At 51.5% G+C, this 15,882-nt stretch overlaps 1 protein-coding gene across 1 annotated transcript in view; it reads right to left on the bottom strand.

Annotated features, from left to right (window-relative positions):
- Positions 1–13,757: 13,757 nt before the first annotated feature.
- Positions 13,758–15,882, bottom strand: part of LOC106592652 (Krueppel-like factor 5) — a 137,408-nt gene continuing 135,283 nt past the window's right edge. Inside the window, exon 4 of the mRNA XM_045714013.1 lies at positions 13,758–15,882. This exon is cut by the window's right edge and continues 306 nt beyond it. The gene's annotated coding sequence lies outside the window, so the exon portion shown is untranslated.

Raw genomic sequence — 15,882 nt, 5'->3', positions numbered from 1 at the left:
TTATAAAGACCACTCAACGAGCTGTTATAAAGACCGCTCAACGAGCTGTTATAAAGACCGCACTCAACGAGCTGTTATAAAGACCACTCAACGAGCTGTTATAAAGACCACACTCAACGAGCTGTAATAAAGACCGCACTCAACGAGCTGTTATAAAGACCGCACTCAACGAGCTGTTATAAAGACCGCACTCAACGAGCTGTTATAAAGACCGCACTCAACGAGCTGTTATAAAGACCGCACTCAACGAGCTGTTATAAAGACCACTCAACGAGCTGTTATAAAGACCACTCAACGAGCTGTTATAAGGTCATAAACAAACAAGAGAATGCCCCTCCAGAGGCGTCGTTTCTCGCGGTCGGTGATTTTTAATGCAGGGAAACTTTAAATCCTTTTAAGCTCATTTTTACCCAGCATGTCACCTGTGCAACTAGAGGTGAAAAAACTCAAAGTCACTTTTATTCCACACAGAAACGCATAGAAAGGCCCTCTCAGACATAACTTCCTGCTTTACAAACAAAAACTCAAAACAGGAAGTACCAGTGATGCACTAAATACAGAAGTGGTCTGATGAAGTGGATGCCACTGATTGGTGGAGTGCTGCAGAGATGGTTGTCCTTCTGGAAGGTTCTCCAAACGCCACAGGGGAACTCCGGAGCGCTGTCAGACTGACCGTAGAGTTCTTGGTCACCTCCCTGACCAAGGCCCCTCTCCCCTGATTGCTCAGTTTGGCCGGGCGGCCAGCTCTAGGAAGAGTCTTGATGGTTCCAAACGATGGAGGGCACCGTGTTCTTGGGGACCTTCAACGCTGAAGAAATGTTTTGATACCCTTCCCCAGATCTGTGCCTCGACACAATCCTGTCTCGGAGCTCTAAGGACAATTCCTTCAACCTCATGGCTTGGTTTTTGCTCTGACATGAACTGTCGACTGTGGGACCTTATATAGACAGGTGTGTGCCTTTCCAAATCATGTCCAATCAATTGAATTTACCACAGGTGGACTCAAATCAAGGATGATCAATGGAAACAGGATGCACCTGAGCTAAATTTTGAGTCTCATAGTAAAGGGTCTAAATATTTATGTAAATAAGTTATTTTTGTTTTTATATTTTAATACATTTACAAAATGTTCACCATTTTGGGATATTGTGATGTCCTTATGGGATATTGTGATGTCATTATGGGGTATTGTGATGTCATTATGGGATATTGTGATGTCATTACGGGGTATTGTGATGTCATTATGGGATATTGTGATGTCATTATGGGATATTGTGATGTCCTTATGGGATATTGTGATGACATTACGTGGTATTGTGATGTCATCATGGGGTATTGTGTGTAGATCCATTTTAGAATAAGGCTGTAACGTAACAAAATGTGTACATAGTCAAGGGGTCTGAATACTTTCCGAATGCACTGTATCTCAACCAGAAGGCATGGATTATAGGAAACATCAGCCCTGAGCGAATCGCTAGAGCTGCCTCTATCAAGGAGCTGGACGCTAATCCGGGACGCTTAGCAGAAATCTTGCTACGACCTCCGACGAGCCATCAAACAGGCAAAGCGTCAATACAGGACTAAGATCGAATCTTACTACACCGGCTCTGAGGTTCGACGGATGTAGCTTGCAAAGTATCACAAACGGAAACCCAGTTGCGAGCAGCCCAGACACGAGCCTACCAGACGAGCTAAATGCATTCTATGCTCACTTCGAGACAAGCAACACTGAACCATGCATGAGAGCACCAGCTGTTCCGGATGATTGTGTGATCACGCTGTCCGTAGCCCATGTGAGTAAGACCTTTAAACAGGTTAACATTCGCAAGGCAGGAATACCAGGACGTGTACTCAGAGCATGCTCTGACCAGCTGTCAAGTGTCTTCACTGACATTTTCAAAGTGTCCCTGAAATGGTCTGTAATACCAACTTGTTTCAAGCATACCAACCTGTACCCAAGAACACCAAGGTAACCTGCCTAAATGACTTTCGCCCCGTAGCACTCACATCTATAGCCATGAAAAGGCAGGTCATGGTCTCACATCAACACCATCATCCTAGACACCCTGGACCCCACTCCAATTTGCATACCGCGCCAACAGATGACGCGATGTCTATTGCACTCCACACTGCTCACCTGGACAAAAGGAATACCTATGTGAGAATGCTATTCATTGACTGCAGCTCAGCGTCCAACACCATAGTCCCCTCAAAGCTCATCAAGGACCCTGGGACTAAACACCTCCCTCTGCAACTGGATCCTGGACTTCCTAACGGGCTGCCCCCCAGGTGGTAACGGTAGGCAACAGCACATCTGCCACGCTGACCCTCAGCACTGGGGCCCCTCAGCGGTGTGTGCTTAGTCCCCCTACTGTACTTCCTGTTCACCCACGACTGCGTGGCCGCACATGGCGAGTTTCAAGATTGCTGATGACACAATGGTGGTAGGACTGATCACCGACGACGACGAGGCAACTTATAGGGAGGAGGTCAGAGACCTGGTAGTGTGGTGCAAGGACAACAACCTCTCCATCAACATCAGCAAGACAAAGGAGCTGATCGTGGTCAACAGGAAACAGAGGAGCGAGCACGCCCCCCATCCACATGGGGCTGTAGTGGAGCAGGTCGAAAGCTTCAAGTTCCACGGTGTCCACATCACTAAAGGAATTAACATGGTCCTTGTGAAGAGGGAACGACAGCGCCTCTTCCCTCTCAGAAGGCTGAAAAGATTTAGTGTGGGGGCCCTCAGTTCCTCAAAGTTCTACAGCTGCACCGTCGAGAGCATCTTGACTGGCTGTATCAACGCTTGGTACGGCAACTGCAAGGCATTCGACCGCAAGAAGCTACAGGGGGTGGTGAGTATGGCCCAGTAAATCACGGGGGCCGAGCTCCCTGCCATCCGAGGCCTCTATACCAGGCGGTGTCAAGGAAAGGCCCAAAAAGTTGTCAAAGACTCCAGCCATCCGAGCCATAAGATTGTTCTTTCTGCTACCGCATTGATTATATAGGAAGGTCCAACAGTGGTAGAACACAGCATCTGTACATATAGGAGTGGATAATATTGATTATATAGGGAGGCCCAACAGTGGATAATATTGATTATATAGGAAGGCCCAACAGCGGATAATATTGATTATATAGGGAGGCCCAACAGTGGATAACATTGATTATATAGGGAGGCCTAACAGCGGGTAATATTGATTATATAGGGAGGCCCAACAGTGGATAATATTGATTATATAGGGCAGAAAAGGAACATCACTCTGTACTGTAACTACCTCAATGGTAAAGTCAGAAAGCCCTTCGTGATAGAAAACAAACAGTACATCTTTCGAAACCCTCTCCTTGACCTAAACAACCTCCACTTTGAAATAATAAGTCTCCCTCCCTGTTTGGGGTAATTTCTCTCAGTACGGAACACTGTCTATTGTTCTGCTAACAGCCAGGAGGAGTCTGTGTCCCAAAGAGCGCACTTCTTTCGACCAGGGCCGATATATATAGGAATCAGAGTCAACAGTAGTCCACTCTGTAGAGAACAAAAGGGAGGGTGCCATTTGGAATGCAGCTTTAGTCTTATTGATCCAGCATGAGCAGGTTATGAGAAAAAATATAGCCGGTCTGACCGCCACATTTAAACTGCGGGGGTGGGATGGTCCCTGACTGTACATTAAAAACAATAACCGGACCCCTCTGCAGGGGGAAGAGAGGATTCTGTGGATGGATGGAGAGATGGAAAGAGAGGAGGAGGAGAAGGAGGAGGAAGAGTCTGATCGGGTCCTCGGGAGCTTCCAATGTTTCTCTCTCATTCCTTTTCGTTAGACAACGGAGGTACATTACATCCAGGGGTTAATGCTGAGACTCAAACTAAGAACACATGTAGACACAGGATAAGAGAAGGAGGAGGGGAGAGGCAGAGGGAGAGAGAGGCAGAGAGAGAGAGACCGAGAGACAGAGGCAGAGGGAGAGAGAGGCAGAGGGAGAGAGAGAGAGAGGCAGAGAGAGAGCGGCAGAGGGAGAGAGAGAGAGAGAGAGAGAGAGAGAGAGAGAGACCGAGAGGCAGAGAGAGAGAGCGGCAGAGGGAGAGAGACAAAGAAAGAGAAAGAGAGAGAAAAAGAAAGAGAGAGAGACAAAGAAAGAGAAAGAGAAAGAGAGAAAGTCAGTCAGGGGGAATCCCCTTTCTTTCCCTAAACGATGAAATAATGTTTTCCTTTTTCATGGTTTCCTGATCTCACATCAAAAGAGAACAGTGTTGATGTGCAGCAGTGTCTCAGCGGGAATCCTGCAGGTTGTACGCTGTCAGAGTGACGTAACTCCACGTCTACGTCTCTAATGATGCACTACACCCAACGGGGCACTACCTCTGACCAGAGCCCAAAGGGGACACTACCTCTGACCAGAGCCCAACGGGGACACTACCTCTGACCAGGACACTACCTCTGACCAGAGCCCAACGGGACACTACCTCTGACCAGAGCCCAACGGGACACTACCTCTGACCAGAGCCCAACGGGACACTACCTCTGACCAGAGCCCAACGGGCCACTACCTCTGACCAGAGCCCAACGGGACACTACCTCTGGCCAGGACACTACCTCTGACCAGAGCCCAACGGGACACTACCTCTGACCAGAGCCCAACGGGACACTACCTCTGACCAGAGCCCAACAGGACACTACCTCTGACCAGGACACTACCTCTGACCAGGACACTACCTCTGACCAGAGCCCAATGGGGACACTACCTCTGACCAGAGTCCAACGGGGACACTACCTCTGACCAGAGCCCAACGGGACACTACCTCTGACCAGGACACTACCTCTGACCAGGACACTACCTCTGACCAGAGCCCAACGGGGACACTACCTCTGACCAGAGCCCAACGGGACACTACCTCTGACCAGAGCCCAACGGGACACTACCTCTGACCAGAGCCCAACGGGACACTACCTCTGACCAGAGCCCAACGGGACACTACCTCTGACCGGGACACTACCTCTGACCAGAGCCCAACGGGCCACTACCTCTGACCAGAGCCCAACGGGACACTACCTCTGGCCAGGACACTACCTCTGACCAGAGCCCAAAGGGGACACTACTTCTGACCAGAGCCCAACGGGACACTACCTCTGACCAGGACACTACCTCTGACCAGGACACTACCTCTGACCAGAGCCCAACGGGGACACTACCTCTGACCAGAGCCCAATGGGGACACTACCTCTGACCAGAGTCCAACGGGGACACTACCTCTGACCAGAGCCCAACGGGACACTACCTCTGACCAGGACACTACCTCTGACATGGACACTACCTCTGACCAGAGCCCAACGGGGACACTACCTCTGACCAGAGCCCAACGGGACACTACCTCTGACCAGAGCCCAACGGGGACACTACCTCTGACCAGAGCCCAATGGGGACACTACCTCTGACCAGAGCCCAATGGGACACTACCGCTGACCAGAGCCCAAAGGGGACACTACCTCTGACCAGGACACTACCTCTGACCAGAGCCCAATGGGACACTACCGCTGACCAGAGCCCAAAGGGGACACTACCTCTGACCAGAGCCCAACGGGGACACTACCTCTGACCAGAGCCCAATGGGACACTACCTCTGGCCAGGACACTACCTCTGACCAGAGCCCAAGGGGACACTACCTCTGACCAGAGTCCAACGGGGACACTACCTCTGACCAGAGCCCAACGGGGACACTACCTCTGACCAGAGCCCAACGGGGACACTACCTCTGACCAGAGCCCAACGGGGACACTACCTCTGACCAGAGCCCAATGGGGACACTACCTCTGACCAGGACACTACCTCTGACCAGAGCACAAAGGGGACACTACCTCTGACCAGAGCCCAAAGGGGACACTACCTCTGACCAGAGCCCAACGGGGACACTACCTCTGACCAGAGCCCAACGGGACACTACCTCTGACCAGAGCCCAACGGGACACTACCTCTGACCGGGACACTACCTCTGACCAGAGCCCAACGGGACAAAACCTCTGACCAGAGCCCAACGGGACAAAACCTCTGACCAGAGCCCAAAGGGGACACTACCTCTGACCAGAGCCCAACGGGGACATTACCTCTGACCAGAGTCCAATGGGGACACTACCTCTGACCAGGACACTACCTCTGACCAGAGCCCAACGGGACACTACCTCTGACCAGAGCCCAACGGGGACACTACCTCTGACCAGAGCCCAATGGGGACACTACCTCTGACCAGAGCCCAACGGGACACTACCTCTGACCAGGACACTACCTCTGACATGGACACTACCTCTGACCAGAGCCCAACGGGGACACTACCTCTGACCAGAGCCCAACGGGACACTACCTCTGACCAGAGCCCAACGGGGACACTACCTCTGACCAGAGCCCAATGGGGACACTACCTCTGACCAGAGCCCAATGGGACACTACCGCTGACCAGAGCCCAAAGGGGACACTACCTCTGACCAGGACACTACCTCTGACCAGAGCCCAATGGGACACTACCGCTGACCAGAGCCCAAAGGGGACACTACCTCTGACCAGAGCCCAACGGGGACACTACCTCTGACCAGAGCCCAATGGGACACTACCTCTGGCCAGGACACTACCTCTGACCAGAGCCCAAGGGGACACTACCTCTGACCAGAGTCCAACGGGGACACTACCTCTGACCAGAGCCCAACGGGGACACTACCTCTGACCAGAGCCCAACGGGGACACTACCTCTGACCAGAGCCCAACGGGGACACTACCTCTGACCAGAGCCCAATGGGGACACTACCTCTGACCAGAGCCCAATGGGGACACTACCTCTGACCAGAGTCCAACGGGGACACTACCTCTGACCAGGACACTACCTCTGACCAGAGCCCAACGGGGACACTACCTCTGACCAGAGCCCAACGGGGACACTACCTCTGACCAGAGCCCAATGGGGACACTACCTCTGACCAGAGCCCAACGGGACACTACCTCTGGCCAGGACACTACCTCTGACCAGAGCCCAAAGGGGACACTACCTCTGACCAGAGCCCAAAGGGGACACTACCTCTGACCAGAGCCCAACGGGGACACTACCTCTGACCAGAGCCCAACGGGACACTACCTCTGACCAGAGCCCAACGGGACACTACCTCTGACCGGGACACTACCTCTGACCAGAGCCCAACGGGACAAAACCTCTGACCAGAGCCCAACGGGACAAAACCTCTGACCAGAGCCCAAAGGGGACACTACCTCTGACCAGAGCCCAACGGGGACATTACCTCTGACCAGAGTCCAATGGGGACACTACCTCTGACCAGGACACTACCTCTGACCAGAGCCCAACGGGACACTACCTCTGACCAGAGCCCAACGGGGACACTACCTCTGACCAGAGCCCAATGGGGACACTACCTCTGACCAGAGCCCAACGGGACACTACCTCTGACCGGGACACTACCTCTGACCAGAGCCCAACGGGACACTACCTCTGACCAGAGCCCAACGGGACACTACCTCTGACCAGAGCCCAAAGGGGACACTACCTCTGACCAGAGCCCAAAGGGGACACTACCTCTGACCAGAGCCCAACGGGGACACTACCTCTGACCGGGACACTACCTCTGACCAGAGCCCAGCGGGACACTACCTCTGACCAGAGCCCAAAGGGGACACTACCTCTGACCAGAGCCCAAAGGGGACACTACCTCTGACCAGAGCCCAACGGGGACACTACCTCTGACCGGGACACTACCTCTGACCAGAGCCCAGCGGGACACTACCTCTGACCAGAGCCCAACGGGACACTACCTCTGGCCAGGACACTACCTCTGACCAGAGCCCAACGGGGACACTACCTCTGACCAGAGCCCAACGGGGACACTACCTCTGACCAGAGCCCAACGGGACACTACCTCTGACCAGAGCCCAACGGGACACTACCTCTGACCGGGACACTACCTCTGACCAGAGCCCAACGGGACACTACCTCTGACCAGAGCCCAACGGGACACTACCTCTGACCAGAGCCCAAAGGGGACACTACCTCTGACCAGAGCCCAACGGGGACACTACCTCTGACCAGAGCCCAACGGGACACTACCTCTGGCCAGGACACTACCTCTGACCAGAGCCCAAAGGGGACACTACCTCTGACCAGAGCCCAACGGGACACTACCTCTGACCAGAGCCCAACGGGACACTACCTCTGACCAGAGCCCAAAGGGGACACTACCTCTGACCAGAGCCCAACGGGGACACTACCTCTGACCAGAGTCCAACGGGGACACTACCTCTGACCAGGACACTACCTCTGACCAGAGCCCAACTGGGACACTACCTCTGACCAGAGCCCAACGGGACACTACCTCTGACCAGAGCCCAACGGGGACACTACCTCTGACCAGAGCCCAATGGGGACACTACCTCTGACCAGAGCCCAATGGGACACTACCTCTGACCGGGACACTACCTCTGACCAGAGCCCAACGGGACACTACCTCTGACCAGAGCCCAACGGGACACTACCTCTGACCAGAGCCCAAAGGGGACACTACCTCTGACCAGAGCCCAAAGGGGACACTACCTCTGACCAGAGCCCAAAGGGGACACTACCTCTGACCAGAGCCCAACGGGGACACTACCTCTGACCAGAGCCCAACGGGGACACTACCTCTGACCAGAGCCCAACGGGGACACTACCTCTGACCAGAGCCCAACGGGACACTACCTCTGACCAGAGCCCAACGGGACACTACCTCTGACCGGGACACTACCTCTGACCAGAGCCCAACGGGACACTACCTCTGACCAGAGCCCAACGGGACACTACCTCTGGCCAGGACACTACCTCTGACCAGAGCCCAAAGGGGACACTACCTCTGACCAGAGCCCAACGGGGACACTACCTCTGACCAGAGCCCAACGGGGACACTACCTCTGACCAGAGCCCAACGGGACACTACCTCTGACCAGAGCCCAACGGGACACTACCTCTGACCGGGACACTACCTCTGACCAGAGCCCAACGGGACACTACCTCTGACCAGAGCCCAACGGGACACTACCTCTGACCAGAGCCAAACGGGGACACTACCTCTGACCAGAGCCCAAAGGGGACACTACCTCTGACCAGAGCCCAACGGGGACACTACCTCTGACCAGAGCCCAACGGGACACTACCTCTGGCCAGGACACTACCTCTGACCAGAGCCCAAAGGGGACACTACCTCTGACCAGAGCCCAACGGGACACTACCTCTGACCAGAGCCCAAAGGGGACACTACCTCTGACCAGAGCCCAACGGGGACACTACCTCTGACCAGAGTCCAACGGGGACACTACCTCTGACCAGGACACTACCTCTGACCAGAGCCCAACAGGGACACTACCTCTGACCAGAGCCCAACGGGACACTACCTCTGACCAGAGCCCAACGGGGACACTACCTCTGACCAGAGCCCAATGGGGACACTACCTCTGACCAGAGCCCAACGGGACACTACCTCTGACCGGGACACTACCTCTGACCAGAGCCCAACGGGACACTACCTCTGACCAGAGCCCAACGGGACACTACCTCTGACCAGAGCCCAAAGGGGACACTACCTCTGACCAGAGCCCAAAGGGGACACTACCTCTGACCAGAGCCCAAAGGGGGACACTACCTCTGACCAGAGCCCAATGGGGACACTACCTCTGACCAGAGCCCAACGGGGACACTACTTCTGACCAGAGCCCAACGGGACACTACCTCTGACCAGAGCCCAACGGGACACTACCTCTGGCCAGGACACTACCTCTGACCAGAGCCCAAAGGGGACACTACCTCTGACCAGAGCCCAACGGGACACTACCTCTGACCAGAGCCCAACGGGACACTACCTCTGACCAGAGCCCAAAGGGGACACTACCTCTGACCAGAGCCCAACGGGGACACTACCTCTGACCAGAGTCCAACGGGGACACTACCTCTGACCAGGACACTACCTCTGACCAGAGCCCAACGGGGACACTACCTCTGACCAGAGCCCAACGGGACACTACCTCTGACCAGAGCCCAACGGGGACACTACCTCTGACCAGAGCCCAATGGGGACACTACCTCTGACCAGAGCCCAATGGGACACTACCTCTGACCGGGACACTACCTCTGACCAGAGCCCAACGGGACACTACCTCTGACCAGAGCCCAACGGGACACTACCTCTGACCAGAGCCCAAAGGGGACACTACCTCTGACCAGAGCCCAAAGGGGACACTACCTCTGACCAGAGCCCAAAGGGGACACTACCTCTGACCAGAGCCCAACGGGGACACTACCTCTGACCAGAGCCCAACGGGGACACTACCTCTGACCAGAGCCCAACGGGGACACTACTTCTGACCAGAGCCCAACGGGACACTACCTCTGACCAGAGCCCAACGGGACACTACCTCTGACCGGGACACTACCTCTGACCAGAGCCCAACGGGACACTACCTCTGACCAGAGCCCAACGGGACACTACCTCTGGCCAGGACACTACCTCTGACCAGAGCCCAAAGGGGACACTACCTCTGACCAGAGCCCAACGGGGACACTACCTCTGACCAGAGCCCAACGGGGACACTACCTCTGACCAGAGCCCAACGGGGACACTACCTCTGACCAGAGCCCAACGGGACACTACCTCTGACCGGGACACTACCTCTGACCAGAGCCCAACGGGACACTACCTCTGACCAGAGCCCAACGGGACACTACCTCTGACCAGAGCCAAACGGGGACACTACCTCTGACCAGAGCCCAAAGGGGACACTACCTCTGACCAGAGCCCAACGGGGACACTACCTCTGACCAGAGCCCAACGGGACACTACCTCTGGCCAGGACACTACCTCTGACCAGAGCCCAAAGGGGACACTACCTCTGACCAGAGCCCAACGGGACACTACCTCTGACCAGAGCCCAAAGGGGACACTACCTCTGACCAGAGCCCAACGGGGACACTACCTCTGACCAGAGTCCAACGGGGACACTACCTCTGACCAGGACACTACCTCTGACCAGAGCCCAACAGGGACACTACCTCTGACCAGAGCCCAACGGGACACTACCTCTGACCAGAGCCCAACGGGGACACTACCTCTGACCAGAGCCCAATGGGGACACTACCTCTGACCAGAGCCCAACGGGACACTACCTCTGACCGGGACACTACCTCTGACCAGAGCCCAACGGGACACTACCTCTGACCAGAGCCCAACGGGACACTACCTCTGACCAGAGCCCAAAGGGGACACTACCTCTGACCAGAGCCCAAAGGGGACACTACCTCTGACCAGAGCCCAAAGGGGACACTACCTCTGACCAGAGCCCAATGGGGACACTACCTCTGACCAGAGCCCAACGGGGACACTATTTCTGACCAGAGCCCAACGGGACACTACCTCTGACCAGAGCCCAACGGGACACTACCTCTGACCGGGACACTACCTCTGACCAGAGCCCAACGGGCCACTACCTCTGACCAGAGCCCAACGGGACACTACCTCTGGCCAGGACACTACCTCTGACCAGAGCCCAACGGGACACTACCTCTGACCAGAGCCCAACGGGACACTACTTCTGACCAGAGCCCAACGGGACACTACCTCTGGCCAGGACACTACCTCTGACCAGAGCCCAACGGGACACTACCTCTGACCAGAGCCCAACGGGACACTACCTCTGACCAGAGCCCAACGGGACACTACCTCTGACCAGAGCCCAACGGGACACTACCTCTGACTGGGACACTACCTCTGACCAGAGCCCAACGGGACACTACCTCTGACCAGAGCCCAACGGGACACTACCTCTGACCAGAGCCCAAAGGGGACACTACCTCTGACCAGAGCCCAACGGGGACACTACCTCTGACCAGAGCCCAACGGGACACTACCTCTGGCCAGGACACTACCTCTGACCAGAGCCCAAAGGGGACACTACCTCTGACCAGAGCCCAACGGGACACTACCTCTGACCAGAGCCCAACGGGACACTACCTCTGACCAGAGCCCAACGGGGACACTACCTCTGACCAGGACACTACCCAGTGTTACTACCCACTAATCCGAGACAGATCCACTGTCGTCTCCAATCCGAGACAGATCCGCTGTCGTCTCCAATCCGAGACAGATCCGCTGTCGTCTCCAATCCGAGACAGATCCGCTGTCGTCTCCAATCCGAGACAGATCCGCTGTCGTCTCCAATCCGAGACAGATCCGCTGTCGTCTCCAATCCGAGACAGATCCGCTGTCGTCTCCAATCCGAGACAGATCCGCTGTCGTCTCCAATCCGAGACAGATCCGCTGTCGTCTCCAATCCAGAGACAGATCCGCTGTCGTCTCCAATCCGAGACAGATCATAGCCATATAGTGAAGGGAGTTCACTAAACTAGTTAGGAGGGGTTAGACAACTGGGTTGACAGACTGGAATGGTGGCCAGCAGGTAAATGTTTCACAGTAAAGCTTCTGGAATGATCCTCTGGAATCAAGCCAGTCTTCTGTCTCCGGAATCAGATGGATAAAAGCTTCTAGAATGATTTATAGAATCATAATAAACATTCCAGAACACATCAGTCAGTCATCATATCTTACCTGAGGAACGTCTCTTCCTCTTTGCGTCACATAAAAAAAATATTTATATGATATAACGAGCCAACGACTATCTTAAAAATCTTTTTTTTTAAAGTAAACAACCATTTTTTCTATCTATTTTCAAAGGATACCGAATCTCTCCTCTTATCGTTAAGATCTCTTTGTGATCTGAGGTAATGACAATAACAAGTTGAGCCAAGATCCTAGTGAGACACCTGTCAAACCACCACGACGGGTTCACTCCAAACTCAACTGGTAACAGACGGGCTTAGCTGAGGCACATCCTGCTACGCAAACATATGGTGGGACGAGAGGTTTAAGGAAACCTTTTGGACAGGGAAAGATGACAAGAGAAACTTATTGGTGGAAACCGTTGGATAAGAGTCTTACTTTTGTCTGCTACGTCGGAGCCTCGCAGTGAAGTTTTTGACTCCGTAAAGAGACATTTGAATCATGACAACAAATGTTTTTTAAAAAAAGTGACAAGATTTATTTCATTAGGATTTATTTGTTTAATTTCTACCAAAAAGGAAACTACAAATTAGGTTCAAATTACAAATATAAAAACAATACCATCATCAAAATATTTAAAATAACAAAATCACACAGTATTGATGCGGGGCATTTTGTAAGTTCTGCCCTTTTGTTTAAAAAATAAAATAAAATAAAAATAGCAAAAAATCTTAAAAATCAAACATTATTTACAGAGCAGGTATTTACATTAAGGCATTTCAGTTACACAGAATAAAATGGCAGATCTGAGAAAAAGTTGGATTCCCTCTTGTCCAAGTTTCATTAAATAAATAAAAGGAAGATTTAGCATTATAGTATCAGCTAGTATCCAGCCAATTTCCCTATATAGTGCACTACTACAGGCCCTGGTCTAAAGTAGTGCACTACTACAGGTCCTGGTCTAAAGTAGTGCACTACTACAGGCCCTGGTCTAAAGTAGTGCACTATATATGGAATAGGGTTCTATAGGGCCCTGGTCTAAAGTAGTGCACTAAATCGGGAATAGGGTTCTATAGGGCCCTGGTCTAAAGTAATGCACTATATAGGGAATAGGGTTCTATAGGCCCTGGAATAGGGTTCTATAGGGCCCTGGTCTAAAGTAATGCACTATATAGGGAATAGGGTTCTATAGGGCCCTGGTCTAAAGTAGTGCACTATATAGAGAATAGGGTTTTATAGGGCCCTGGTCTAAAGTAGTGCACTATATAGGGAATAGGGTTCTATAGGGCCCTGGTCTAAAGTAGTGCACTATATAGGGAATAGGGTGGCATTTGGGACACATACAAATTGATCAAAGTAGCTTTTTTAGGTGGAGCTCAGAAGACCACAGAGACACTTAGGATGAACCCAACGTGTCTGAACGTACAGGATGTTAGTTGACATGAATACATTAGTCAATGTGGTTTTCTGTATTACATTCAATACTAAGTAGGGTGTCCCAAACACTCTGCCCAGAGTAGGAGAAAACATTGCTCTTCCTTATGTTAGAAAATACATTTTTACCGAGACACACGTATGATTCTTCACGTTGTGAATCATTCAGTAAGGGGGTCTCTCTGTCTAACGTATCATTAACTTTATATACAAAACAAACAAAAAAGAAAGAGTCTGATTTTGAAACCTGATACATTCGATAATAAAGCACTGAACTCCGTCGACCGAGAGGCTTTTCCCGCCAAAAAACCTTTTGAGGATTTTACAATTTTTTTGTTGTCGTTGTCGTCTCCAAAGTAGTTTCCACGGGTCGCAAAACGATAATTTTAAAATGTAAAAAGGCTTTGAAAATAAAAATAAAAGTTTGGTGTTTGCTCAGTTGCTATGTTGACAAGTTAGAGAAGTTAAAACTTGTTGTGTTTTTTGTTGTTGTGAGAGAAGTCTTAGAAAAATAACAATAACTTGTCATTAATATGAAAAGTGTTAAAACTAAAATATAAAACAAATAATACATGTAATAATCTCAAACATCGATACCCATCTTTTAACTTGATATTGTTTTATGTTCTCCGGATTAGACAAGATGACAAATACAAAATAAATGGTAAAAACCAGGGTCAGGTAGATAATTATCATACAGCCTCAGAGACACAATGCTATTCTCTAGATTTTTAACCACTTTTGTTCCTCTGTCCTGCATTGATTTAATCGCACACATTTTGGCCATCCTAATTTGGACCATCGTGTTTTCTTAGAGGATTATCTACACAATTAACATTTTACACATTTGGTCAAAAGATGTGTTTTTGATTGGACACCCTATATTAAATTATACGGCTGTCGCTCATCTCCCAGTCTTCACCTCATCTACTTAGATTTAAATAAGGAATCACATTTTTGATTCTCTCTCTCTCCCTCTCCCCCTCTCCCTCTCTCCCCCTCTCTCCATCTAGACAGAAGCTAATAACCCTTGTCAGTATTACTGTTCTCCATATAGTATAGAGAGACCATCTGGGATGAACACGACGAGGAGTATTACTATTCCCCATATAGTATAGAGACACCATCTGTTCCAGTGATTTGTTTCAGGAAAGTAACAGATGTCATCATCCAAATTCAAACCCTTTAAATGAAAAGGGGATGGAGAAAGGGTTCTGTTACTGCAGTGACGCGCAGAACACAAAGAGAACAAGCAGAACCGCTTCCCCTCCCCCTTTTGAGAGGGAACATGAGAGATGACTGCCATAATATCACAGAACATAAAGAGACCCCCCCCCATTTTGAGAGGGAACATGAGAGATGACTGCCATAATAACACAGAACATAAAAAGGACATCATCAGATCAATAACAGTTAGAGGAGCCCCAGATAATAAGTTATACTGTAGTCTAAACCAGGGTTTCCCCCCCCACCACCTCCAAAAACTTTTTTAGGGGGTTAAAGTGATCCACCAATTGAGGAGTCTTTTGAGTCGCGACCCACCATAAGGGTTGAGCGGTGAACAAATAAAACAAATAAAAAATGAGACTAAATATAAAAATAGAGATGAATAACACCCTCTTCTTCAAAGCAGAGACAAAGCATTTAACTGAATGTACTTGTGACTCAATGTCAAGAAATGTACTGTAGAATTCTGAAATTATTTGTGACAATGCATGGTTTTTCCTGGATGAAAAAGGGGCTTAGGTGGGTGGGTGGGGTGGGTTCTGTCCAAAAGTGGGTCCCTGCCCATAGTTTGGGAGCCACTGGAGAGACTTATTTTAATTTGACCATTATTTAACCAGGTAGGCCAGTTGAGAACAAGTTGTCATTTCCAACTAC

The sequence above is a fragment of the Salmo salar genome, unplaced genomic scaffold (assembly GCF_905237065.1).
Source record: "Salmo salar unplaced genomic scaffold, Ssal_v3.1, whole genome shotgun sequence".
NCBI lineage: Eukaryota > Metazoa > Chordata > Actinopteri > Salmoniformes > Salmonidae > Salmo > Salmo salar.
The sequence above is the reverse complement of the archived record's forward strand: the minus strand, read 5'-3'. Positions and strand labels throughout refer to the sequence as shown.